A 25,071-nucleotide genomic window follows, 5' to 3' on the forward strand; every position below is an offset into this window, starting at 1 on the left:
CGCCCCCTGCAGGCCATTAGAGAGAATGCAGTTTTGAGGGACTTGCGCATTGGCTTTACTTTTCAGGTAAGGAAGCTCAGTCCGCTGTTTAATATACAGCCTACAGTTTTGGGCAAGTTCCTTGGCCACTGAGGGTTCTCCTACAGGCTTGGGAGGAGAGAGCAAGACGACATGTTTGCAGTCTGCAGGCTCACCCATGTATGCCATTAAATCTTACACACTGGTCCTTTAAATGCACCACTTGACATACAGACAAAGGTTTGAACTAAAGGTACACCTGACAGAAGATTCAAATGTAAATAGCAAAAGATCCTGAATGAAAGTTATTCACTGCTCATTGCAATCGAGTGGAGGTCAGAGTCGGGACTGAAAAATGTGAATGTGAAGCTGACAGTTTCATTTGAGAGGTATTTGGCTGTAGTGATAAAGCCAAGACATACAAAACAGAAAAATGGACTTTTATTTATAAAGACATTTATTTTAATAATATTCCCTTGAGGCAACCAAATGAATTACACTATAGTAATTCCTTACACTAAGATTTTTAATTCTGGGGAGAAATTGCCAAATAGAAGGCCACTCGACTCTTGCTAAGCAGTCATCAAGCTTCCTGGTAATTAAGCAAGTAAATGATGAGTACATTAGTGGTTTCAAATCTTGGAAGCAAGGATAAAAATGGAGCTCAATTTGTATGCTAGTGTTTGCACTGAGTCTTTGCTGGCCCAGCTGTATGGGACCAGGACTCCTTCTGAGAGTCTAATGAAACAGCTACTTTCTTTGAGACACACACACAAACACGTCAAGTTAGGACAAATCCTGCTCGGCCTGCATAATAGAGGATACACACAACGTCACCTGCTAGAGGCACAGAAAATGATTCAGCTTAATGTCTGTGCTGTACTTGAGAAACGCGCATGCACGCACACTTTGGCATTACCAAACAGGGCAGTAATTAATGTTATGGTGCCCACACTGGTTTCAGGCTTATAACGCTGCTGAACACACATGCTTGATGCTGTAATTTGATGTACAGAGCCCAAGCTGGTCGTCCATTTCTTTGATAGGTGTCCCTCTAAGCACAACGTTGTCTCCAACAAGCTGTTGACCTGCCATGCTTTATTTCACATGCACCTGTTTGGATTCACCAATATGTAAATCTGCCCAACTCTGAGGGTCCATCAGCATCTGCTGGGTGCCAGGCAGGGAATACAGATGCAGGCAGATAGGTGCTTAGGGAGGCTTCTCACGTCCGCCTACTGAGAAGCAGCACAACGACTTGGCCACAGCCACAGCAGCTCCGACACTCCCATTCTTCAACTGGATTGATTCTCACCAACCACTGGCAATCTGACTCATCAATATTCAGAATCACACTGCCCTAAAATAGCTTCAGCCTTGGGATTTTAACCCTTTAAATGGAGTGCTGTGGTTATGATCAAGAATAAGAAAAAGAGAGCTAGATCTATTGGCTGCGATGTTGAAAGAGGACAATCAAAGTGGTTCAGTTTTCTGGGTTTTTAGATTTTGCTGTCACCTAGATTACATTGTGATAACACTAGAATATGCATTTCTCAACTAGAGTTGGTGATTTTTGGAACAGTGAAAAGGTGAGCCCAAGACAGTTTGTTGAGTTTTATTTTATTTTATCGAGTCTGAATGAAGCTGACAATGATGATGAAAGAGCCAGATGAGTTTGGTGAGAACAATAAATCAGCTGTTTCTGGTTAAATGTACTCTTTAATAAAAAGGTCTCTCACTTTTGTGAGCCTGTCCATAAAGTTCCTTTCCTTTCCCCTCCAAAGACACTCAGAATAACAATCCACGGACCGTCAGTGGTAAAAAACACAGACTAAAAAGCAAGCGTCACCTGTCCTGTGTGCTCTGTTGTGCGTCCGTATGGCTGTGGCTCACAGGCTCTTCTCTGCCTCCATCACAGGAAGTTTTGTGGTTTGTAGTGAGTTAGAGACTTGGTTTGTAAAGTTTACACCCTGTCATGTTGTTGCACTGCTCTGTGTAACACGTTGCAATTAAAAGCAAGTGCTGAAACTTTTTTTTTTGTTACCAACCACTCATTTCACCTTCTCTCATCAGTGAGTCAGTTTTCAAATAAACGCAACATGTAATATAAAACTATAAAACATGAGTCCCCTTATTTATTTATTCATTCTTGTTTATTTATTTATTCCTCATTGAAATGTTTTCCCTCTGCTTTTACCTGTTTCATACCATAACTGTAATGCTCACTGACTGACAAAGAAAAAAAAATGTTTGACTAAAAGAATCTCAGGGCAGCACTACAGTGCAGTTGTGGGTCTCCCATTAAAGACAATAATCTGTTCTGTTGGGTGTAAAACAAAACCAAGATGGCAACTTCCATAATGCCAATCAGGAGGCGTTGAGGTTTGTTTTATGAAGACTATGATGTTTTGATGAATATATTATTTTGTAAGACTGCTTGGTAATTCCTATTTTCAAACATATATGATGCACAGTATTGGGAATATTTCTACTTCATAGCAGGATGGGTACTTAAGTGTTTACATAAAACTTACAGTCCTTTATTCAAAATTATGGCATGACCTATCTTTTGTTGCTTCATTGTCTAAATTGTAAGGACTGTATCATTATACAAATTTAGACATGATGGCCATCAGTAAAATTACCATCTATCGATCCACCAAAATCCAAAAAAATGCTCTGGACAATTGTTTTCTCTTGAGTCTTTAATTTCATAGTGACACTTTTCCCCTGTCTTTAGCCCTCAATAGACGGAGACACAAAGGCACCCTGCATCATCAACTTTATCTCAGCTTCAGTGCCATCTGCATCTAAATGATGAACATGAATAATTTCCTCCTACAGTGCAGAAAAAATGAAAAACAAGAACTTTCTCATGAGTTCAGGTTCATGGCAAACACTGAGGCTTGTCTCTTTCTTAATGAGAGGGACTGCTGCCAGCAGCACATCCTGCTTCAGGCTTAATTTGACCATTAAGTGTCTAAGAAAGTAGCCAGATTGTCTGGCATAGTCAAGCTGAACACACTGCACAAGGATCAATGACAATCTTATGCACAATGACTTCAATTGATTGTATTTTTCTTTTTGTAATTGGTAACTTTATAATGAATTCTCTGTGTATCCAGATTTTACAGAAAGACGGAGCACTTTTTCCAGCACATCCCAAAACAACATATATTACTGGTGGAGAGCACTGGCAGCAACAGACTTACTGGACCTTAAGTATGTTTTATAAATCGCATGACATAAGTCACATGACATTATTTATGGGAAATTACACTCATGGTTTATGTTGTAAAATGGTCAGAAAAGATCCTGGCTTGGGTTAAAATAACTATGTTCCTTCTGTCAGGTGACAGATGTGACATCACTCGCATAACAGGAGGGATCCATTGGACATTAATAACTAAATTTTAAGTTACTTAAAATTTTAAATTACTCTACGTTTACTTTTAATTTCATCCAGGTTTGAAAAACTGCTCTCCTGTGCTTCTTTGAGCCATCCACCCACCCCACCTCCTTCTCCAAATGCCCCTCACACCTCACCTAAAAATAAACAGACATATCAGTCAGAGTAAGCTGTTTGCACTTTTGTCCGTTTTCAATGTCTCCCTTTAATTACGGACATTCTTGTATTTGTACAATTTATGAAGCAAAATGTCCCTGGCAATGAACATTTCCTTTGTTATGTTTTTTTTTGTCTGTGTTTGTTCTTTTATTCCAGGACCTCAGTAGAAGGCCTGTTGCTTCATGCAAGTAACAATCACACATTTAGGCTTTGAGAATGAGGCATCTGCCTGCCTCTCATCTCAGGCATCCTTCCACTGCCTCCACTGTTGTCCTCCACATTATTGTACATGCAGCACTGACAGCTCAATATTTGTTCACAATTACTCACACAGCAGCTACATGTGTTTAATATAGTTCAAATGAGAAACGTTGCAAGTTTCTTTTTTCTCTTTGAGGGATTTATATCAAAGTCAAATTGGGCAACGCATCATCCACAAAGAGTATGTAAGCTTTTGAATAGGATCTGTTCAAATCTCCATAATCCTTGACACCAAAATTAAACTGCACTGTTTGATCGTTGAAGACGCGCTCCCCTCAAGCCTCTCCTCCCACTTCAGTAAAACAGACAGACGCACGAGGAGAAAAAAAAAGCCACTGTGGCAGAGTAGAACCATGCCAGTTTTATTGTCACAGACTGCATACTTTTCCAGCCAGTATCTATACTTCCTCCTTTAATATGTATGTTTTAACATCAGCAGCTGAGAGCTATCCATTTGTGTCACAAAGCATCTTTCCTCTGTACACACAAACAGATACAAGACACGGTTGTTGGAAATCATTGCTATAATCAATTATTGAGGACTTCTGTACCAGTTTTCACTGAGACAGGTGCTCCCGTTGCCTCATCCATTACACTCTTCTAACCGTTCTTTAAGTCAGGATTAATCATATATTATCACTGATCTCTACTGAGAATATAGGCGTTTTTGTTAGATGAACCTCTTTCCAGATTGTACAATACTTACTGGGAAGAATGTGAAGCTGGTAGATAAAGAATTCTCAAAGCTACGCTGTATGTATGTCATTTCCCAGGCAGGTTTGTGTGTTATCGCCACAGAGGAATTCATTTTCTCTGTGGCCTAGTTTTCATAGAGGCGTGCGAGTTGGAGACAGTTAGGCAGTCATTCTTCAGGTGGTCACTTGATTCCAGAATGGAGTGATTAATACATCAGTTATTCTCCTAAAATTACCAAGAGAGGGGGCGCACAGCATGATCCCTAATCCTTCTTGTTGACAAGCCAATCAGTTCGAGAGGTTTTACCATCACAGTGTTTATGGCATGGTTGTCATCTCAATGAAAAAATGAAAAGTCTCGTAGTTTAAGCTTCTATTTTGACAGGTAGTATGGCAGTTTTCAGATGGTGCACTTCCTGATTTCCTTCAGGTTTATGTGTTACAATAAAATATTTATAATATAAGTGATGAAAATGTCAACTTGGTGCATAATTTTTTTTTCTTCCACTTTTTAAAATGTGAAGCTGCTCCTTTGTTGAAGGGCTGCAAATATCACCTAATATTCATCATAAGGCTCCAGTGCTTTAGGACTCCCACATACTAACAGTGAAATATGATTTTCAACTTTCACATTAATCACCACAATCTGAGGATTCTCTCGGGGGGTTGAAGTAAATCTATGTGAATTTTTTGTGTCTAGTTCATCTTTGGTGAACAAAATGGAGGATGTTATTGTAGCATATTAAATGCACCATCCCTTTTTATTTCCCCTTCCATTGCTGCAGTATAAACTGTTTCATAAAAGAGAAATACAGTAGTAATGAGACAAGAGTCAAAGGTACAAATATTTTGAATAAACTTAATTAATAGATTGCACCAAGCTATCAGGTTAGCAAGCTCATTAGCTCAGATGTTTTTTTTTTTTCTTTAATAAAACTCTTTATTTAATTAAAGAATGTACAATCCCAAAAATACAGAGGTGGGACCAAATAATTATTTTACGAGTCACAAATTAATCTCAAGTCAAGACAGACAACAAAATTATGTTTGTGGAAGGTATCAGGTGTTTTCAAGTGAAAAGGTTTAAGTCTAAGTGAAGTCATGAATTATTGCTACAAGTCAAATTGGAAATCTTTTTTGAGTTTGTCGAGTTGAATCAAATTTGTGACCTGAGTCAAAGTCATGTGACTGGTGTCCACATCTCTGGCAAAATCCCAGGGTGAGTAAAATGCATAGAGAAAATAGAAAACAGTTATTGTGATTTATCAGAAGCATGTTCACAGCTGGGTAGCGTGTTAGCTAGTTAGCAACATTAGCTCACTTTCTGGCCCTAACAGGAGTCAATGTGTTGACAAGCTTCTAAAGCCAAATAGACTCACAAATAATTTTGTTGTAGCATTTTCTGATGTAACCAGGCCTTAACAGGAGTTTTGTGTCTGTCAATAACATGATCAATAATGACAAAGAGATAGTCGCCTCTCAAAAAGGTGGCTACAGGTGTTCATACAGGTGATTATATGATGTCTGTGTGTGTGTTTTGGTAGACCATCCATTTGCACATGGTGAGTTTGTGAGTAACTTGTGTTGTGTTTTTCTCTGTCAGGCTGCTGCTCTTATCTGCGTGGCCCAGAGGCCACAGGACTTATCAGGCGTACATTCATCCATGCAGGTCAGTGCCAGAACCCAGAGCTGCTCCCTGACAGCCGGGCTGAGGCTTCCACACAAACCTCCGTCCCCAGATTTATACTTTAAAAAAAAAAAAGGCCAAATATTGACTCCATTCCACTGAACAAACTTCAGAGGAAGTTTCTGTGGTGACTGTCTCTCAGCGCGGCTGCCGTGTAGCTCCACAGGCTTCCTGAGCCGCGGGATACTGTATCTCCAGCTTTCAGAGAGACTAGGAGGTCTCTTCACTCTGTGCCTCTGGCCTCACAGGCCCTTTGAAAAGACGTCATTATTCAGTACTCAGAATGCCTTGATTATCCTGGCACTGTCCAAAGGTAACAAACTCTGTCTTCCAACACCTCTTACACTCACTAATTAACACACTGTATCTTATTTGCTTAATCCATGAAAAAAAAAAGCGTTAAAACAATTCCCTGTTTTTCTTAAGTGGTGAACTATGTCTTGGCCTGGAGCCTGATGCCAAGAAACCAGCAGAGACTCCAGGAAGATACTGCTCCTGGCCACGAAGTACTTGTTTTTACATTTTGGCTTTTGTGTGGACTAAATAAAGAAAATACAGCATGTTAATTAGTGAGCTTTAGAGGTGCCAGTAGGTACATTTAGTACTTTTGGGACAGAGCTTTGTTAGCTGCTTCCCCTGTTTCCAGTCTTCATGCTAAGTTAAGTGAACTTGACTGTAGGCTGTAACTTATACATCTACAGTATATTGACGGTGCCGACATGAGAGTGGTGCTGATCCTCTCATCTAACTGTAGGCAACGCGTTAAACATATTTCCCTAATGTTGAACTTTTATGTTAATTGAAATTCATTAGCTAACAATATACAGCAAAATACAGAGAAACTTCTGTACTTTTCAACCCATTTTCCCATGTTTTTGTGCATAAGCGATTAATGTAAATACAAATGTTTCTGACTGATCCAGTTTTGAGGGAGAAAGTGCACAGAAACAAAATAAAACTCACCATAAACTTCATATTCAAAAGTGAAAATACTCAAAAGTGAAAATACACTGCATTTCTGCTTGCTCCTTCTCTTATTTCTAACCTCTCCCCGTATTCTCACATCTAACGCAGTAAATAAAGGGTTTATTTTGACTAAAGCAAAGTTGGTGATAGTTGGAACAGTGGAATTATGAGACTTGTTGGTGAGTTTTATTTAGTTTCTGTTGAGTTTGAATAGCGAGGATGGTGACAAAATTGCTGTTTTCTAAAGGGAGCCTGGTGAGTTGGCTAGAGTGATAAAACAGCTGTTTCTGGTAAAAGAAAACCTAACTTAGTCTTTAAAAAAAACTATCTCTGTAGAGATCCTTTCCATAATGTTGACAGACTCCTAAAACAACAATCTGGACCTGCAAGTGGCAAAAAACAAACACTTTTAGTGGACGTACTTTTACAGTACACAGTTGCCTGGAGGGATTAATCTGTAGCTCTGTTTTGCTTCTGCCAGCTGCAGCGCTCTCGCTCAATACTGGGCCAATTTCAAAAATTGTTGTTCCCATTGTTACCCTTTAAAGAGGTCTGATGTGCAAATGAAAATCGAGGTTTTTTTCATGATCATCATTTTAATTGCATTTTCTTAGGAATATGTGAGACAGAATATTAGTCTGGCCAAGCATTCCTTCACAGAATATAGAGATGCCTAGAACAAAAACTACACCAACACAGACAGTCAGTATTGATCTTTGCAATATTTACATTTATTTATGTTGCACACTGTTGTGGTTGTGGTCTTATTCCCTAGTCATCTTCAGCTGCCTGTGGGATTCAGCTGAAAACAACGCATGCAGACATTTAAGATAGAAAAATAAACCAGTGATTGCTTTGTATTTACGTCCAGGGAGAATAGCGCTTCTGAAAGTAGAGAGAGACATGCAGTGAACAGTAGGAAGATGATGCTAGTTTGAGTGCATTCAATCCAACTCTGACTCAGACTGCAGCTACAAATAGATTAAACGGAAAGTGGCAAGACAGATCGTTTAACTCCCTATTTGACAGTCAGTGGGCAGTGGGCTTAACAAAATAAAAGCCAATTTACACAATCCCACTGCTGGGCTCCGGGAGGGGAGTTGGTGTATGACCTCTGTACATATGCTGCTAATGCCAACTTCCTCCTTTCTTTTACAGTGGAATCAAACAACACAAATTGAAGGTGCAGATCTACATCTCTCCTGAAGGAGGGGGTGTAGATGGAGGGATCTATACACCAAGGCTGTTAAAGATGGTCGCCTAAAGAGAGATAGGCCTCAGTAGCATTGTGTCTGCTTTAGCCGAGGCAATGAACCAAGCTGAATTTCATCAGCAAAGAGAAAGTGGCATGGGAAAGGGAACAATAAAAAAAAGTACTGAGCACACAACAACAAACTTTTCCAATCAATGCACTTTCTCATGGAGACAGGGTGAAATTAATTCTCGCCTGAAGGGCTATTGTAGAGGGGAGGTTCACCGGAGAGTAAGAGCTGTTGACAAATACTCTTTATCCTCAGGTCAATGAGGATAGGAAAAAACAGGGGATGTAAGAGTGAGGGGGAGACAGCAGCGGGGACGGCTCGTGAGGACAGCAGGACGGAGGGAGAGAAAGAGCCGTCAAGAGGGAGGTAAGAGTGTCGGAGCTCTCTCTGCGCCTAATGACAGCGGAGCGTCACCAGGACCTCCCTGACATTACCGGAGCCCTCACTTCCACTTAGCATAGACGCTTCCCCTGCGAGCGGCGCGCAGTTGTCTCACCCTAATTATTCCGCCCTCCACCTGCGTGCCTCACTCTGCTTGTCACTCTCTCAGTTCTCAGGTCTCACCCTCCTGTCCTTTCCTCCCTCCTTCTCTCCGCTGCCCTTTCAATACCTCCTTAGGACACAGGAAAAGTCAGAACTCTCCACTCTCGTAGATTACTTCTGAATTTTAAAAAGGTCTTGTGTTTTTTTTTTCCACTGCGCATAGTAATTTCAGTGAGCCAATATTTGAGCTCCCCTATAATATTTTGCATCTATTGCTACTTTTGCTTTGTTTGTTTTAGACAAATTATGCATTTTAAAAACCTCCAAAAGCAGCAGGATAGAGGTCAGCAATTTTGGTATTATTAGTTGGGGCGAAATACATACATAGGATTATAATTATGGACCTTTCCTATCTTCTTACTTTCATTACACTATATTATTAAGCATAATTAACTTATATTTTTGTAAGAATTATTCATGCAAGACTCTCTGTGCCTGCAAAATGGCTGAAAGAGGTTAGAGCAGCTTTCAGTGAGAATCAGCCAGTACCTGAGTAAAACTGAATGGCCTCATGATAATAGCCAGCCTTTTCGTTAGCAGAACTAAAAGGTTGTGAACTCAAGCAAGAAACCTGAAAAAGAGTACGGGGAAATAAGGTGTGAGGAGATGGAATAGCAGTTTAAAGGGAGATTTCACCCCAAAATCAAGAATAGATATTTTTCCTCTGGCCTATAGTGCTATTTATCCATCTATAAAGTTTTGGTGTGAGTTGCAGATTTTTGGAGATATCCGCCGGAGAGGTGTCCGCCTTCTCTCGAGTTTAATAGGACTAAATGGCTCTCGGCTTGCAGTGCTGAAAGTGCCAAAAAATACATTTGAAAAGCTCAGCAGCAGCTTCTCTTTCCAGAAATCATGACCTGGTTACTCAAGATAATCTTGGGTCATGATTTTCTGGATATTGCGGTTGAGTTTTCCAAATGTGGATAAAGCCGATGTCCCCAAAACTTGGCAATTCACACCAAAATAATCTAGATGGATAGATTAAAGCCAGAGGAAAAAGAAATGAACTGTCCCTTTAAAGGAGCAGTCCTGGGTCGGACAAAAAGAATTGTCAAAGCAGCAGAGGGTGAGATATTCCACCTTTTAGTCTCTAGGATGGGTCAGGCTCCTTAAACACTACATTTCCCACAATGCCATCAAATCTTTTTGTTACATCTCCCTAGTAAACTCCCACACCGTTCTACAATTCTCTACACCGTCAGTCTGTAACATAGACTTTCTGTTCTATTTTCTCTTCAAACCTGAACAGAGAGATAGAAAGTTCACACCAGAGTCACAGAGGACATTATACAACATTTCTCACAGATGAACCACCATTATGTGTCAAATTGCAGAGTGTCCTTTAAGGAGACGTTATTACTGTTTCTGTATATTCTTCAACACAGAACCTTCAAGTTTTATTTCATTCTCTCAGATGTAATTCTTTAATCACAGCTTGATGAGAGGCAATTTGGTTGTCAGTGGAAACTTTTCCGTCATCTGTCAGCTTGTGAAGTTTTAGACTTTGAACAGATTGTGCTGCTGCAGTGTCTCTACCCCTGTGCCACACGGACATAAATAATGGATGCTGGAAAAGTCATTACAGCACTCTGGGATGCCAAGCAGGTTACTGAATGTACACAGCAGAAAGTCACTGTGCTCTTGCAAACCACAAGGGACGACATGACTTAGTTGCCACTTTATTTGCTCATAAGAAAAAAAAAAAAAAAAAAAAACATTATTCTGACTTTTTCTTAACTAGGGCTGCCCCCTGAAAGTCGTTGAGTCAAATAATCAGTCGGAGAAACTTCAGCTGACTGAGCAGTTTTTCAGTCAGTTTGCAATACAATAACAGGTTAAAACCAGGGGAAGGGGTAATTATTTGGGGAAGAACTTGCACTATACTTTTTCAAGTCTGCAGTCTTATTTGTACGTATGCATTACACTGTGTAATCCACTTCACTACTTATAAAATCATTATTCATTACTGAGTAGACCTAAAATTTGAATAATTATCCAGAAATTTCATCTGCATTTTTGTAACCAATCAGGCTATCTAATTGCAAATAAAAACCATCTCACATCTCACAAAAACTCTGCAGGAGGCACATGTTTGCAGACCAATTTAGACTGAAGATTTGGAGAAAGAGAAACCTCTTACTATTTAGTGCCAGCTACTGATTCTGGATTACACATCAGCTGTACTGCCATACTTACACTTCTAATAGTTTTTGGGAACAATAATTTGAACACCAGTAATTTTACTTATAGTTTAGTAATATTTCAGTCACAGTACTTGTACTTGACAGCACTGGATAAAACGGACGGACAGAGGCTTACAAAAATGCAGTGTTTCAATCAGGATTTATGAATAAGGGGAATCATAAATGTATTTTCATATTAGCTGGTGCACTTATAAAAAAAAAAATGCACTTGACAACATGCACTGGTGGTTAACTGATGAAAGAGGGTGAAACTAGTGGCTGGAAAACAAGTTTGGGTTCTTGATTTTTTTAAAGGGTTGTGTGATGCAGATACAGATATGGTAACCTTAGGTATCTGCAGATCCTGATACCAATCCAATACAGTCTCTCCCCCTCTGTTAAACAACAAAACTGTTAATAATACATTTGTACGGAGGCAGTTTGCTTGACCTAGCCATCTAAAAAACATCATTTTCAAACTGTGAAACATTCTATGACCCTACAGGAAGAAATACACACCATGACTCAGTTATGCAGTTCTCCAATTGCACAATGTAGTGTCACATACCTGTTTTATTCACCACCTGTCACTTAGCTTCTACTGTCAAACCAGCAATAGAAGTCTATGGTCACCCGAGTGTTTTTTCATCCCCAAGTTAATAAAATACTTCACTTTTTACAGTTCAGTTTGCACATATTGTTCATATTTTAGCATTTGCTTTGAATGTAGTCTGGATTACTCTTTAGATAGCATTTTGATTATTTTTACAATCACATAGGTGTTTTTAAATAGCGAGGCTACCCAGTTAGCTAGATAGCTGGCTGCTTACGTGAAGAAAACCATGGTAAAGTTTATGAGGAGGGCGGTCAGCTCCACAGACACCCTTTTTTGGACCATAGATGGAAGCTTAGTGACAGCTGGTGCATAAAGCAGCTTTACATTACACAACATTGTGCAAGAGGAGAACACTGCTGCTTCTTTTTATTTAAACATGTTCCACATACAGAGCTTTCAGCAGCATTTTTGACTGGTCAGAAACATTCAAACATCAAAAACATAATTTAAATGGCTGCTGTTTTGATTTTTTCTTCACGATGACGGCGCTGCAGTCAGGTCTCACTCACATTCTAGCTACTGTTTACGTGTTAGTCATTTGTGTCACTTGTTGCTCTCCAAGTCTGGTTTAACATTCATGTGATAAATTAGTCAAATGAATTGTATTGGATTGCATTTTTCTCTCCAGCTGATATCCAATCCAGTGATTTTGCCCAGTACCAGATCTGATTATAGTATTAGTGTATGCCAAGTTTTTTTTTTTTTTTTTTTTTTTTGCCTTAGTCGTTGTACACAAAGAAGTGCAACAGCATGGCAGCTAATGAGTCTCAAACTCACCACATACCACAAAACTACCTGTGATGGAAGCAGAGACAGCTAATTACAATAGAGGACTGTGGTAGCAGACAGTGTGTCACCTGCCTGCACACTCCATAGTGCACTGGGATTTCTTTAAACCTGAACTATGAGCATTAGGCCACACACTTTACTACATAGAAATCGCATGTTTTCACATCACAGATAATAAAGGAAAGCATTAAAACGTGAGTCTTACTCATAAAGCATACTAATGTGGGCTGATGTAGGAGTTTAGTGTGGCACTGCACTGGAAAAAAAAAACTAAAAACAGCCAAATCCATTTTGATTGACACAATTCTGAGCTGGGTGTAACATTTCTAACCATGTTAATGTATCTCCAGAGAAAATTTGATCAGATTTCGGTAAACACTGAATGTTCAGAGGTACTATTCAGATTAACCAGCATTACAGAGACAGACAGGGAATGAAAAATGATCTGGACATTTGACCTAAAGCAGTCCACCAAACCCCTCAAGCATTTTACCTAATTGCTCACTTGCAGGTCTAACCAACTGGCAACAATTAAAGTGTGCATCAGGACTTTCATAATTCATAAGTCAAATCGATCATTAAATTTTCACATTATTTTAATGCAAAATCATTTGTCCCTGAGTGACTCCCACTGCTCTCTTTGTTTTTACCTCTACTATTAAATTTGTCTTGTCTTATTCCCCTCTCTTGTTCTATCCGCTTAGTGTCTTAATGATCACATTTTTCACCTTCATCCTTCTCATTTCCATTTTCCCTCAACTCGTCTCCTCCAACAGAGCATCTCGTGTCTGCTCTTCTGGAGAATTATTCTCTACATTGTTGTTCTCTCTGGTCCCAGTCTTTCATTGACTACTGTCGGTGATACTCAATTAAAGCAACGGGGGGAAAAAAATAAGATTAACAACACACACTTTTACCCAGAATGCCCAGGGGGCTCAATTTATCTTGAGGAATGCTCAGCCTAAAAAAACTGTGATTGACACCTCTAACCTTCATTGGGATGTAATCTTCATCTTTAGCACTCAGAGATCTAATTAATTAGGGGGAATCTCATTTCCTCACTAATGCAACTGGACAGAGGCATGATAGAGGAGGGAGAGGAGGGAGGAGGAGGAGGAGGAGCAGGAGAGGAAGGAGATGGAGGAGGAAAGGAGGGGTGCCGTATTTCATCAATGCCTGTGAACGGTGTCCACCTTGTTCATTTCAGGGAAGAACAAGAGAGCGTGAGGTGGTTGGGTTCACACCAACTACACTGTATTGATTACAGCTGCCAGAACTCTGGCTACTGGCCATCACATAAGGAGACACTGCAGTAACACTCTTTATAATGGGATCTCTTGGTAATGTACTCAAGTGTTTCACTTTCTTTTTCTGGACTTGTTTTCTGTGTTAAAGTCGTCATCTATGTGTGACAATGTGTGAGAGGGATGTGACTTGTTTTCTCTTGTTTCTGCATGATAAAAAAAAACTCCAACTACTTTACAAGTCGCTCATGCTGAACTTGAGTTATTAAAACAGCTAAATGAATTGAAAAGTACAGCTGTGGACATAGCATAGACATATATATATATACATTTTTTATGACTTCAAGTAAAAATCTATTATTTTTCATGCACACAAAAGGTTCATTACTCTCAAATTCTGTTCACAAATGTATTAAAATCCCTATTAGTGAGGATTTCTGCTTTACCAGGATGATCCATCAGCCTGACTGGTGTGGCACATACACACCCTGGTTCAACAGCAGGATCACTGCACAAGTGGATCTTGGACTGGTCACAAGTCCACTAAAATGTGCTGTTTGATCTTGAAAAATGGTAACAAATATAGGGCTACAGATACCACATCTTTTTCCCAGGAGGACAAAATCATGACCTGCCTGATTGTTACCCTGACCCTAACCAATCACTCCTCATACCTAAACCTAACCAACCCAATCAACAACAAGTACTGGCCAATCAGAAGCAGAACAGAGCGGGCCATGACTTTGCCTTCCTGGAAAAAGATATGCGAAACAGACATGAACAAATTTGTCGACAAAATTTGTAAGAAACAGAATTTTGTGTGCGCAGAAAAAGTCTTCAACTCAAGGAGACAGGGAGTGAAAACAAAAGTGCTGGTTTATATTTATGTTGAGTATATTTATGTCCAACTGTAATGAGCTGAGTTTAGTTAACAACTAATGAGGAAAATATTATCAGCTTGGAGGCAAGTTTCTTATTAAACCACAATTAAACCTCTGTTGCTTTACAGTTGCAAATATCACTATCACAGCAACCTCAAGTGTCTGAATGGAAATATAAGCCATTGTCATAGAAAGTGCTGTTCTTGAGAAAGATTTGCCTGAAAAGACACTGTATGGAACAAATCTGTGTCACATATATAATCTAAGATAAGGTTTTGCATTTACCACCAGCCACTGCAAAGTAGTATGAACAAGGACTATTATCTTCATAATACTGAATGTTTTTTGTATTTGTCATACACACAAGGCTACAGAGGGAACTCAGGGCACTTCTTACAATACACACAGAACAATAAGCAACAGACAGGAGCGAGGGAAAAAAAACATGCAGTATCCACGTGTCAACAGGGCAAATACAAAGCTATACTTTGCTTATTCTTCTGCTGAAGGAGGATAAATTCTTTCTGCTTACAGCTTCAATGTCAGTTAAACACTGTACTTCTGAGCATGATATTGCCAGTTCTGGTCCAGTGCACATATGCTGCAAATGGACTTTATAGTGAAGTAGGAGACATCTTCTGTCGAGCAGTTAGACCTTTGAAATGACAAATATATACATATTTATAGGTTCTGCAGGACTAGATGCAATTTTATGTTCTTTTATTAGGCTTTCTTTTTTGGGGAAAAAAACATATGAGACAAGGTACATTTGCATTTCTTAAAACATGACTGAAAGGGACCTTTAACAAATTTACCATACACATTAAAAATAAACTATGTTTTTTAACCCAAAAATGTTAGTGTCTGGGCTGCCTAAAAATCTGACAAGTTGAGGTCATTTTCTAATGATTCAAAACAAATGAACCTCTCCAGTCAAATAAATGTAATAGTGATTTTGCTGGACTTGAGAAAACATGTTCAATAAGCTTAAGATATTAAGCTGAACCATGAACCATTCAGCCACACTGACAAATCTGATAAATTTGATTTCCTTTAAAATTTTTACTTATTTTTACTTACAACTGCAGCTGCTCCTGTTGGAGCTACCAGTGTTCCAGCACTGGCACCAAGACAATATGTGAAACTGGTCCCACTGAATTTATTGTATTTTAAGTGTGACGGGGTAGAGACCGTGGTTAATAGTATCCTTCATCATGATTCATAGTTTTCATTATTGTGAAAACAAGCAACCATGATTTCTCTTTCAAACCGTAAAAAACAAGGGCCACAGACAATGCATGATGGGATGTCTGCTAATATGTTAACTATATATCTTCAAGAACTTCAAGAACTCATGTTCATGACTTCTGAAATGTTCTGAAATTAAATACTAGCAATTTTAAGTTTAATTATTTTGAATGAATAAAACATAAAAGTAGCTGATTCCATTAAATCCCTGTATGACATCTTATAGTACAAAATGTAATAACATCTTATTACATTTTATTACATGTCCTTTGACAAGAACTAAGTTAAGTCAAACCTCATATATGTAAACACGCAATTTAATTTCATATTATAATCATCAGTAACATGCCATGATTTCACAATAAAATTCACATTTTCTTTGCATAATGTATTATCCTGAACATATTCTAGATGATCTACATTGTTAATATAGTCCCTATCTGAATTAATTTAGCAGCCTATGAGAAATATTTCAGATATTGAGGTCATTGGAGACCAGCAACACACACACACACACACACACACACACACACACACACACACACACACACACACACACACACACACAAGATCATGTACTGTCTGCAGTGACTAAATTAAAAGAGAAACACAGATCAATCTCAAAAGATCATTATGTTAATCATCAGCAAAATGATCAGTTTCAGGAGAGAAAACCAGCAAGCACCCTCTTCTCTCTACATGCACATAAGGCTCAGAGCATTAAAGCATGAGACACTTCATACAGGATGCGTCAAGGTATAGAAAAATATTCTGTATTGATGCTTTTTGAAAGGTAAAAAGATCTATGAATATATTTCACAGTACTTGTAGACTACACTGGCTGTAGTTCATTTATATACTGTAGGTCTTGATTCTCTCAGTTCTTGCAGATATACACTTCTGTATCTTTAAATTACTTCTACACAACTCTGAAGCTTGTGGTTGCAGATATGGTTGAAAAAACATCTCGCTCGGCATTGAATACAAAGTGCTTTGGCTTCTTTGTTGTTGCGATGAATAAAATCACTGTGCTGTTGCTAAAAATTGTCTGCACCCGCGAACCTTCCCCCGGTCTCACTTCTCCATTAAGCTGCCGACTGGAGGCTGCATCTTTTAGCAGATATTGAACCGGCACTTCACTCGCTCTCTGATCACTCGTCCTTCTCGTCGGTCACCTCACGGGCCGTGCTGCACCTCTTCACACCGACTCTAGGCTTGGGCTCCCATGCCTCTCTTCTCTTTATCCACCCTGAGGGCCTCATACCTCTGTCCATACTCGGCTGCACCTCTCTCCACACACCTCATCTACTCGCACCATTCCAATCTCCAGATCATAATAGGGGAATGAAAGGAAGTTTATAAAGTGAAGTGCACATCAGATCTGCTGTAATGAAATCTTATCAATGTGTTCCCTGTGCTGTATTATTTGCATATAAATGACATAATATAATAACTCTCCCCTGCCTCTACCTGAGAGGAGTAAATATTTCTCTGTCTGCTTTGTCTCGTCGCCGTGACACGCGGAAACGAGACGCTAATTGAAGAGAGGAAAGCATCTTTATGTGACGACTGACATTCAATTATGTTTGGGGGATCAGATTAGGTGGTGGCCCCAGAAATGTTTGAAAACAACATTTTGCAGAGCGGCAACTCTGAAGGCAGCCGAGGATGTAATTTGAATGGCTGTTTGAGGGCCCGCGCTGAATGGCGCTGCTCTGAATGGAATCACTATGCTATGACCTGCAAGTAATTGGATGTCCACAGTGAAGTGTTGACAGCGAAGGGGAGGCGAGGCCGACAGAAACAAAAAAAAAAAAAAAGAAAAAGAAAAACAGAGATAGACAGTGAGGCAGGGAGACAAAAAGAGAAAATAACACCAAATGAAAATAAGCGAGAAAACAATGCGATGAACAGGCGCGACGAGGGGAAGAATCACAACACTGAAAGCGGAGAAAATGAATGCAGTTTTCCTGAAGAGTGGAACCTGCCAAAGCCTCAGTTGTCATTCATCACATAGCGCACGAGGCATGTAGCCACTCTGGCCACCGAGCCAAATAAGCCATTAGACTGGATAAGCTTTCTTATCAGCCAAATACTGTCAGGGAGCACACTGCCAAGGTCACACCAAACAAACACTGTGGGTCACTTTGCTTACAGCCACCATTACTTACTTTACTGCAGATCTGGGATAATTGTGTACATTCATCCATCTGTCTGTCACTCTGGATTTGTACTAGCAAGGCATAAATGATCATGTAATGCACATGTGTCAAAGTCAAGCCCAGCTGGCCGAATCCAGCCCTGCACCACCTGAAAGACGTACACGTCAAACTGTGTGGGGCAATTATTCAGCTGAAGTCAGGTTTGTGTGTGGAAACACCTAAAACACATTTACAGTACAACAGCATCACCCAAATGTGTTGATTAGATGATGAGACTACACAGCATTTTGTTTGTGTTTAGGTTTGCCCATTTCACGTGTATTAGTATGCATTTGTGCATAACAGAGGAAAAAATATCTGGACAAACAATAAAATTAAACAACAAACATAAAACATATATTACAATACTTCAATATTGTGATACTTGGATTAGGTTACTATTTGCATTTTTTAACAGGTAATTAGCAACTGTATCAGAATACATTTTTTCATTGGATGTCAGTATACACTAGCCTGTCTGTATCATATAGCTGTTAACTGTCACATTACAATGCTGTTTCCGTCTTGTGCTCCTGAAGTGTTCCTGCAGCCTGCCTGAGCTTCCTCGAGTATGGGGTGGAGGGGCTGAAATAACAACTCACTTTAACTATAGATCGTAATAGGAGTTCAACCTACTGATTTTGAATATAAAGCCTGTGGCTCCAATTTGCTAATAGTTACATATTGCTCCTTTAAAAAAAAATAGTACTACTGTTGTACATTTGAATGTCTACTTGACATTATTTCTTCCTAGACTTCTGTTTTCAGAGCTAGTTAGTAATAATTAAGTATAAAAGCAATAAATGCAATCAAACAGGTACAGTTATGTACTATGGTAACAAAAAGATACATTTATATCGTCTTACATTTAGAAACAGACCTTTGACGGCAACCGGAGTGCTGATGTGACGGATATACAGAGCAGGAAAGTGAGTGCTTCATATGCGCAACACACAACCAAAGATCGTTTGCTGACAGATGATGCGTGTGCATCAGCGTCTAACATTATAAACCTATCCTGTCAACAGAGGTTGTTCTTAATATATACAGTACAACAGGCTACACACTATTCAACTGACTCAGAGTGAAGAATAGTGCTTTTGTCGGACTGTCTTTTTCAGATGCAAATCTTTTTTCCAATAGTTATTGTTGAGCACTGCTGTTCTATCTGAAAGTCACCTTCTGGGGAAAAAAAAAAAGAAAAAAGAAAAACAAAACATGTTGCTGTGCTGCATTGGTTGTTCAGAAGTGCTTTCTGTCTGACAGGAAAAAAAATATGGATTTAACAAGCACTCACAACATATCTCCAAAGATGGAGGGGGGCAAAGAAACAAACCTGAAAATAAAAGAAACATGCAGTTTTATCTACCTGAATATAAACATCACAATTCCACACATACACACAGAGAGACATCCATTTTATCTCCATGTAATTCACCTTTGTCGAACATGGAAGGGGATGGAGGGGTCGGCCGACTCCATCGATTGGCTATCCTTAGCAGTGACAGCTTCCAGATTGGCCAGAGAGCATTAGAGAGTCAGAAAGTCACACTGCCATTAGCAGTCTGTCCTCTCTGGTTACAGCCTGCCTGCACATGGACACTCCATACACTGAAATAGATCACAATGACTGGTGTGTGTGTGTGTGTGTGTGTGTGTGTGTGTGTCTGTGCCTGTGTGTATGTCTAGGAAATGTGATCACTCTATCATTGTACAGTAACTCTGAATATATTCTGCATGAAGTTCAAGCCAGTAACCTCGGCACTCCAATTTCATTTTTTTTTTTTTTTTATATGTTATTACCTCTCAGAGAACCCTGGTCCTCATCCTGCATTAAGGCCAACTTTCTGAGTTTGTGTGTGTGCTGTTAAACTGATCATTTATAAATATGAAAAAAGTATATACTTATGATTTTATTTATATAACCTGCTAACATTCCAAGTTCATGGGTGTTTACAATGTTTATTAGACAATCATTTTATAAGCCTGCTAATCATTCATTGGTTGTGTCTATTGTTAAAGGAGAAATCTGTGCTATATTTACTATAATAAACCATAAAATGACCATGATATGTCATCAGAGATTAAGGAAGTATGCTAAATTGAAATACTGGCATCTCCGACAACAACACTACAGCCGCGGCGTCCCCGGGTTAAAATGTTCCTGCTGCTTGCCTGAGCTTCCTTGAGTGTGGGGAGGAGGTGGTGGGGGGACGCAACTCACTTCAACCATAGATTGAATGTTAAACAGGGCTTCAAACTATTCAATATACCATCTATTTGGACAGCGTACTCAACTGCAGTTTTTACATATTGCTCCTTAAAGCACAGAGACACTTTTTGTATTAAAAAGATTTAACTCAGGATGTTTGAGCAGAGGGAATTTAGAGGAGTAAAACTAAATGAAAAAAGATGCTAAATCCAACATTATGTTTATTAAGACAACACGCTCTTGGATTGCATACTTGGCACTTTACTTTCATAAAAACCTGGTCCTTCTAAAAAGTAATTGAATAGGCCTATAGTGTAGCTTGTTGTAAATGAATCACATCAGGAGACCTGAGCATGCTCAGAGGAGCCTTGTTATTTTGGAGACTGGAGGGAAATTTACCGTGCCCTGCCTGCCTGCCAGTCTAAATCTTCGCAGCTCTCCTAACTTCTTTCCTGATTCACATCTCTCCTCCTCACAGTTCACAATCCTATGAAAAGGATGTACTGCGGTCGGGGCCGTGACAATGGGAGGTGGTGCATGAAAGCACAGCTGACTGAAGAAACTAGGGTTTGACTGATAAATCAGCCGGCTGAGATATTGGGATTAAGTTTTTCTGCATTATGCAGGATCAGCAAGACGTCTTCAGCCTCTGTGATGGAAGTTCCTCCCTGACTCACATCTGTGATGATGTTTTCTTTTCTCTGAAAAGCTGATTTATTAATTTAAGCAGAGTTACTCTCACCAGCCTACACTCATGGATACACGCTCTTAATCACACACAGGAACAAAACGTAATTCCCTTCTATCTCTCAGAGAGATAACATAACACCTCTCACGTTGCCTCTGTCAAGCTGCCATACGCTTGCCTTCACATAGGCCAAAGAGGGTGGAACATGCTTATTAATATCAGTGAGATTTCAACCCTTTTCTTTCTCATTACCAGTCAAATTTATTCCCTGTTAGACCTAATCAGATTTAAATTCCAGAGTGTCTAGTGTGAGTAAGTGTGTGCATGTGGCAGCTACACAGCACAGCCTTATCCCAAAAGTAGAAATTTTCAGATCCTCTAAGAAAACAGGTTAAGATGGACATTTTTGTCAGGTAGATAGATTTCTTCTAACAGTATTCTGATGATTAAGAGAGATTTCGGCGTGCATCAAATGAAAGATATGAACACCTCTCTGTCTTTTCAGACTTATGAAAATGGCCTCATACCCCCAGCAATATTAGCTGTCAAAAATTACAGCCTGCCATTGATCCAACGGCATCGTGTGTCAGAATAATAGAAGACAGTGAGGGGAGACGTGTCGAAGGCAAAGTGAGGAGAAAAACACAGTGCGGTGGAATAAATGTGCATATCAAGACAGGATTTTACGCCTCAGAGAAAGCACTAGAGGGAAAATCAAACTGATTTCAATGTCACAAAATTGATTGTCCAATTTTCTCCGGATTGCTTTCTGCTTCCCCAGGGTAGGTGAGGTGTCTATCCAAATACACTTAGAGCTCCACCTGAATTATGTCTTAGGAATTTGGAGAATGAAGGGGCAGAGTTTGGCCATTTCTCGCTTTTTCTTTGTTTTTGTTTTTTTGTTTTTTTTGTTTTTTGGTGTCGCTTTCACTGTCACAAATACAGTGAGTGCACACTGCACACATACATATGTGGGACATGCTGTCCTCAAAAACTATAGCCTGGATGGCAGATGGAATCGATGGGTGTCATGCCGGAGCCATATTTATGAGAATGTGCTGAAGTGGCTGGGTTTAAATCTCTCTAGACCTAGAGGAGGACAGTTTAAAACTTATGCCTTCTGCACTTCCATCTGGCTCTGCTGACTGACTGTGCTTTTGAAGAAGTCTCACTTTTCTTTCTTTTTTTCCCACATAGATGCTGCACTGCGGCTGGACTATTGCTAAAACCCCAGAGGACATTTTTGAAAAATCCAGTACACTAATAAATTATATCCGTGTGGAGATGGAACAGGATAGATACTTGTAGATACAACATAAAGACAATCATACATGCTGCTCCAGGCTGATACAGCTTCTAGGTGGCCACATCTTCAATTACAATAATACCACAGAGGCACAGCACCATACACATGGATTAGTCATAGCTGTTTAGCTGTTTAGTAAAAAAAAAAAAACCCTATATATTATTAATTTGAAAAGAAACACATTTCATGGACTGCAACATCACTTCTGCCTGTAATTGTGCACACAGGTGTATCCCAGTGTGGGATTTCAACATTGAAAACTGGGTGATAGTTGATCTGAGTGTCTAAGGCCTCTTTTCACCCTCTTTTCAGACAGATAAAATGCAGTTATAATGTCAACATGTCACCATGTTCAGTTGCAGGTTAAAAGAGACAGTACTGATTACCATGACATTCCTTAAAAAGGCATATGTCACTATAGGTGAAATGTGGTCTGCACAAAGATGTAATTTAAATGCTTTTGAGGTTTCTATAAAGTGTCCCAAATACAAGAAGCTCCCAGAACACTGTAATGTTCTTAAGGTAAAATAAGAAATTGTGCTTACTACTGTACGTTGTATAAAGAGCAACAAATAAGTCTGTACTAATAGGAGGATGTGGTCCAAACCTGGTTACATGAAGGTGAAAACGCATGCATTGCATCCTCATTTTTAATATTTGCATCCTCATTTGAAAGTTGAATAATAAATGCCAAGCGCAAGGTGGTAGGTAGGCAGCGCGATGTGTCAAATGGCTGAGTGGAGGTGAATATAAATCAGCGGGTGTGGTGATTATTAAATACTCTCTTAGACTTTCACATCACTGATCTCAAAGCTCAGAAGGTGCTGTGCCAATCTCAGTTAAGTGTGATAATTAGCACACTGAAGTTTTTAACCCCAGGAAATGTCTGGATGGTTCAGAGCGCCGTGACATGAACACACATCACCACAAATCTGTTCCCAAAGACAGATGAGTGATCTTCCATCAAGTAGTTAACAATTAATCATGATGGAAATAAAAAATAGAGAAACTGAGTTGGTTATGATTACACTGGACTGGCGCTATTTAAGCAATAATTGTGATGTATCTCACCTCCTATATGGTTATATGCTTTAGTAATTAATGTTATACAGCAATGTTTGCACCGTGATGTGTTTCAAGGATAAAACATGAGCAACTTTTGCTAAAAAGAAAGTTGGAAAAGAGACTATAATGAGCCCTGGTAACCAGATGGCCCCTTCATTAAAAAAACAGAATACGAAGTTACTCTGATGTGTGTAGAGGTCTGTATAGTTATACTGTAGCAGCCTGGTGTTGTTTGCCACTGTGGTTTGCCACTATACCTGCAGCCCACGTTATAACTACTAGTGCACCCCAATAATTTCAGATGCACCCTAAGTCATTTTGTTCTAGAACCAGGCCTGATGTGGTGACTTAATGAGTCAAGCTCAGCACAATCAGCCTTAAAACTGGGGATTGAGTCCTGCATATTCCAAACATCTTCGCCGCTGAACACAGTTGTATTTTAAATGTTTTTTCAGTGGAAGAACACTCACTGAGATCACTGGCCCCATTACTACGGCTGCAAGCAAATCTCAAAAAAACTAACAAATGTCTCCAACAGGTTAAACAGATAATAACAAAAATCTCTCCATGTCTGTGCATCAAAACAGATGGAAAGCTGACAGGAACAGGTGTGCGACCAGCCCTGTCCAGACAACTCCCAATGACAGTGAACTGAAAATAATGTGTCAGGACAAACCGTGTGTGTCCGCCACCTACGGTGCTCATTGCATCAGTGGTGTAAGTGAAATAATCAAACATGACTGCGATGTGATTCTGCCGATGTATAGAGACGACCAACTGAGGTCTGAGGTCTTGGTGACTTTGAAGGACATACTAATAACTTCAAGAATATACTGCCAATTGAAAATAAAGTGATAGGAAGAATCTGCTTTTTTCAGAGATTTATTGAGGCCACAAACAGGCTGACAATTTGGCTACGTGCCTTCTTCAAAGGCATTCAACTGCATATTCCAACACCAGCCTGTTAGTGGTTGTAATAAATCTTGGCTGCAGGCGGGTGGTGGAGAAGTGCTGTAGTTTTATTTCTCTTCATGGAGTGTTATCTTTTAAAATATCCTGGAAGTGATATGCCTCAAAAGTCTCACTTTTCTATCGCAGAGATCAGCATGCAGCTCTTGAATCATTCAATCTCTCCATCACTTCACAAAAAACAGCACCAGCAGTGCTCACTGCATTGATTACATCTCATTCCCCCGTACTTTTAATCAATTACACCTCTATTAAACAGTTTACTGTAGCTCGGGGAGCGGCTCATCAGGGCGGTTAGCCGCCATGGTTCCAGCAGTTCCGGATGGGAGGTTTTCAGCCAGGCTTGTTGGACACCACCAGAGCCGGCGGATCAGTGTGTATCACCTCAATTAAACTATGCGCTAAGTGTCTGACAACAGCTAATATTCCTCTTCCACCACCGAACCCAATCGATGTTCTGGCATTCGTCACCCTGCTGAAAAAGCAATCATCCTGTTGTCTCGCTCTGGTTAGACGGGGAAATGGAGAGACACTCGTCTGGCTTCTGCGCCTGCTCATCGGAACGCACCAGCGCTCATTCTCACAAAGACACACGCACATATAGGTGGCATCTAGCAAACACACACACACACACACACACACTTATACACACTTTCTTCACAACATTCA

At 39.7% G+C, this 25,071-nt stretch overlaps 1 protein-coding gene across 1 annotated transcript in view; it reads right to left on the reverse strand.

The window, feature by feature from the left end:
* Positions 1-25,071, reverse strand: part of cdh13 (cadherin 13, H-cadherin (heart)) — a 452,332-nt gene that overhangs the window by 132,965 nt on the left and 294,296 nt on the right. The window lies entirely within an intron of this gene.

The sequence above is a fragment of the Lutjanus erythropterus genome, chromosome 13 (assembly GCF_056507025.1).
Source record: "Lutjanus erythropterus isolate fLutEry1 chromosome 13, fLutEry1.hap2, whole genome shotgun sequence".
In the NCBI taxonomy this organism is placed as follows: Eukaryota; Metazoa; Chordata; class Actinopteri; order Lutjaniformes; family Lutjanidae; genus Lutjanus; species Lutjanus erythropterus.